Source organism: Podarcis liolepis (genome assembly GCF_965112155.1).
Source record: "Podarcis liolepis genome assembly, chromosome: 5".
In the NCBI taxonomy this organism is placed as follows: Eukaryota; Metazoa; Chordata; class Lepidosauria; order Squamata; family Lacertidae; genus Podarcis; species Podarcis liolepis.
The window spans coordinates 46,761,308-46,765,202 of NC_139556.1; the positions used below are offsets into that span (position 1 = coordinate 46,761,308).

The following is a 3,895-nucleotide window of genomic DNA, read 5'->3' on the forward strand; positions in this document are numbered from 1 at the left end:
CCTAGGCTCAGTGGTTTAGACCACAGTGCCACCCGCGTCCCATGTCCAATCATGCCCACCCTCAAATCAGCTGGGGGGGGCGGGTTTCAAGAGAACCCTCAAAGCAGCACATGGGGGGAGAAGGGGGGAGATCTTTCTGTCTGGCAAGCATAAATGGCACTGTTCTGCTGACGGAACAATCACATTAGGTTATTGAATTCCTCTCTGTTTTTGATATTTTGTTGTAAGCCATTTGGGATTTTTTTATTGATGGACAGTTATATTAATCTAATAAATTATTATATTGTGAACACATCTTTCCTATATTGCGTGTAGTGGCCTACTAAGTACATACTGTAACAAATAATTACTGTAACCACCCCAAGCCCTTAGGACAGTCATGGTTATAATTCAGGATGATTATTTAATTAACCAATTACAGGATGGAGCACATATAAAATAGGTTCCTCAAAATAGAATTGTATCGCCTATCATGGACAGTTCAGGGGCGGGGGGATTAGATACAGTATAACAGAGATATGTGAGACTGCATTTCCACAACTATTCATTTTACAGTAGTACCTCGGGTTACAGACGCTTCAGGTTACAGACTCCGCTAACCCAGAAATAGTACCTCGAGTTAAGAACTTTGCTTCAGGATGAGAACAGAAATTGTGCAGTGGCGGCGCGGCGGCAGCGGGAGGCTCCATTAGCTAAAGTGGTACCTCAGGTTAAGAACAGTTTCAGGTTAAGACCAGACCTCCAGAACGAATTAAGTTCTTAACCCGAGGTACCACTGTACTCCAGTTCCCACAGAAAAAATACTGGAAAGCTCTATATTCCATGTAGCGGAATTGGGAAAGCTTTGGCCCTCCAAAATTGTTTAACTACAATTCCCATTCAGCCTTGACTATTGCCATGCTGGCTGGGGCTGATGGGGGATATAGTCCAGCAACATCCAGAGGACTGTTCCACATGCATGTCACACAGGCAGCAGTGGATAGTGTGCTGGGGTTGCACCATTCACCTGACCTCTGTCTGGCTGAGTCACTACAGCAAAATGGAACAGAGGGGTGTGGCAAATGTGTCCATGCTTCTGCTGGCACATTTCCATCACACAACCTTGCAACACACTCTCTCTCTCTCTCTTCTCTTGGTCCTGGTATGCTGCAGCAACTCAACAGGAAAGAGGTGATATGAATGGCAGAGCTCTGCCACACTGCTGCATATAGGAAAGGTGGATGCATTCAGACCTTCATAAAAAACAAACAAAAAACTTCGTAGATTACTAAAAATATCCAGGTTTAATTAATTTAAACAACTAATGGCATGCTGGCTTTTAAATATCTATTTTAAAATTTTATTTCATTATGCTAATAAAGTTACTACATAAATAAATGATCAGATCAGAAGTGATGACTAAATACCTTGGGCACAATTCAGATTTTATTTTATTTTTAAGTTTTATATTCTCTTACAGCTTTTCTCATTAAGCCGATAAGACATATATAATATTTGTCTGACACCAAAGAAATCTAACAGCAGGAAAAGGAACATTTTTTTTCTTGGGAGAGCTGCAATAAAACCTGATAACAAGCTTGCTGGCCTTTTCCTCCTCACAGAAGTACATACGCTCTTAACAAGAGACACCTCATTTACCGAACAAACCTTTCCATTAGCAGCAAATACACACACACACACACACACATTCTTATGTAGAACAGAACACTTAACTTAAACCTTTTGATGTAAATGTGATGAGTAGCTTAGGAAACAAGATCTAAAGGTTCTGACATGAATAAATCTCAATCAAAAACTGACACAGATATTCCATTGTTATGAAAGGCAAGATTCCAACATGAAATACATGTGCCTATTTTATTTTATGTCTTACTAGAGCTACTGTGCCTTTCCAGTGTTCGTACAACAGTGAAGTAGCCCAATACCCCTATAAGCTGGTGGGTAAAGAACTAGCCACACAGATAGCCACTTTAATTTGCAGTTAACCAACTTTAATTTGTGACGCAAAGTTATGTGTTAATAAGCTGGTAGTTTAAGTGTATTTGCTGCCTCCTGAACAGGGGATTATCAAACCCTGATCAATGTGCCTCCAACTTCTGAGATGAGGTGGGGGTTGCTTTATACCCTGCCATAAGTGCAAGTCTTTGGGGTGGAAGTTGTGGACCCTACTCAGCAGAATGAGCAGAATGAGCTTGCCGGCACCCAGAAGCTTGGGGCGCGCTGAGCTCAGCACGCCCCAAGCTTTGGGTTTCGCGCAGTCCTCCGCTAGCCGTGGGAGAGCTGTGCGACTTCGTGCAGCTCTCCCATGGCTTGCAGATAGCAGCCTGTTCTGGGGGCTGGGGTCGGGGGAAGCTCGGGCTTCCCCCGCCCTAGCCCCGCACCTGGGGGGGGAAATAATTTTTTTCCTTTATTTCCCCCCAAAAAAACTAGGTGCGTCCTATGGGCCGGTGCGTCCTATGGGGCGAAAAATACGGTAATTCATTCCAGAGGTCCGTTCTTAACCTGAAGCACCACTTTAGCTAATGGGGCCTCCTGCTGCCGCCACGCCGCCACTGCGCAATTTCTGTTCTCATCCTGAACAAAGTTCTTAACCCGAGGTACTATTTCTGGCTTAGCGGAGTCTGTAACCTGAAGCGTATGTAACCTGAAGCATATATAACCCGAGGTACCACTGTAAATAGAAATAACCAGTGACTGAATTTGGGGTGATGCAGATGTACCCAGTTAAATTTTGCTTGCTCTGATATGGTGTTGATAAGCTTTCATCATACCTAGCGTCTAAAACAAATGGAATGTCCCCCATTCACTACTGGCCTTGACCCTGCCCACTACGGGTATGAAACTTTATATGAAAAAGGTTTCCCCACCTCTGGTCTAAACGACCACTACTTTGGGATCAAGGACTTTTTTTATTTCCCCTTGCCCCTATTGTGCAAGGTTTAGTATGCTTGTATGAAAAGTTCTGTTTGCTGATGGAGGCAGTAAATCCAGCAAATGAAGGATATTTTTGTTCAGAAATTAGTCAATGGGTTTTAAATGCACATTCTGAATGTTGATAAATTAAGCTCGTTTTCTTGAATGATGCAACTGACTATTTCTGCTAGTGATCCTTCAAGGTATCATTGTTTCATAATGAGGTCTTGTGTCTTCCATGAACAACTGATAAATACAGTAAAACTGTGTTGCAGCTTAAATAACAGGATGAAATCTAGTGGTTTACAATATAATGTTGGTATAATTTCCTACCAGCTATGGAAAAATATTTCCAGGTTTTCTCTAGTGCCTGACCTACAGAATTTCACAGCACTATTCCCATTCAGTCCTTGCTGTGCAAAATCATGCTACCCATTCCTCAGAGTCCCCATTTTCCTACTTTCCAGCATTTTCTTCCATTGATACCTCCTATTCCAAGCGACATACACACTCTGAGGCTCACACTCCTAATCTTCATTGATTCGAAATCATCATCCCTGCTGCTCCTATTCTCACTCCTACAGCTCACAACCCCAGGCTTCCCTCCTTTTTATGGATACCAATTTTCTATTACCTAAAAAAAAAGGCCCCCTTCCCTACAAACACAGAAACTATCTTACAGGTATCCCATTTCAGACATGCAACTAGTGTATCCCTTAAAGGCAGCAGGCGTGTGTGTGTGTGGTAATTTGGCAACTACTAAAGTAAGGGCACCCAGGATCCAGGACTCCAACTAACTCCCATAGGATTAACAACCCAGAGATGGTTTGCCACCTCCTCCCTGCGCTTTTAACAGCTATAGTGGCATATCCAACTCCCAAGAGACTGCCATCTACTCCCAGTATTAAAAAAAACAAAACTGGCAGTGATCTACCATTGTCATTGGAGGCAGGAGGAGCGTGCGTGGGGTGGGTGGATTGCC

At 43.1% G+C, this 3,895-nt stretch overlaps 1 protein-coding gene across 4 annotated transcripts in view; it reads right to left on the bottom strand.

The window, feature by feature from the left end:
- Positions 1 to 3,895, bottom strand: part of FANK1 (fibronectin type III and ankyrin repeat domains 1) — a 31,824-nt gene that overhangs the window by 27,244 nt on the left and 685 nt on the right. The gene's annotated exons all lie outside the window — the stretch shown is intronic.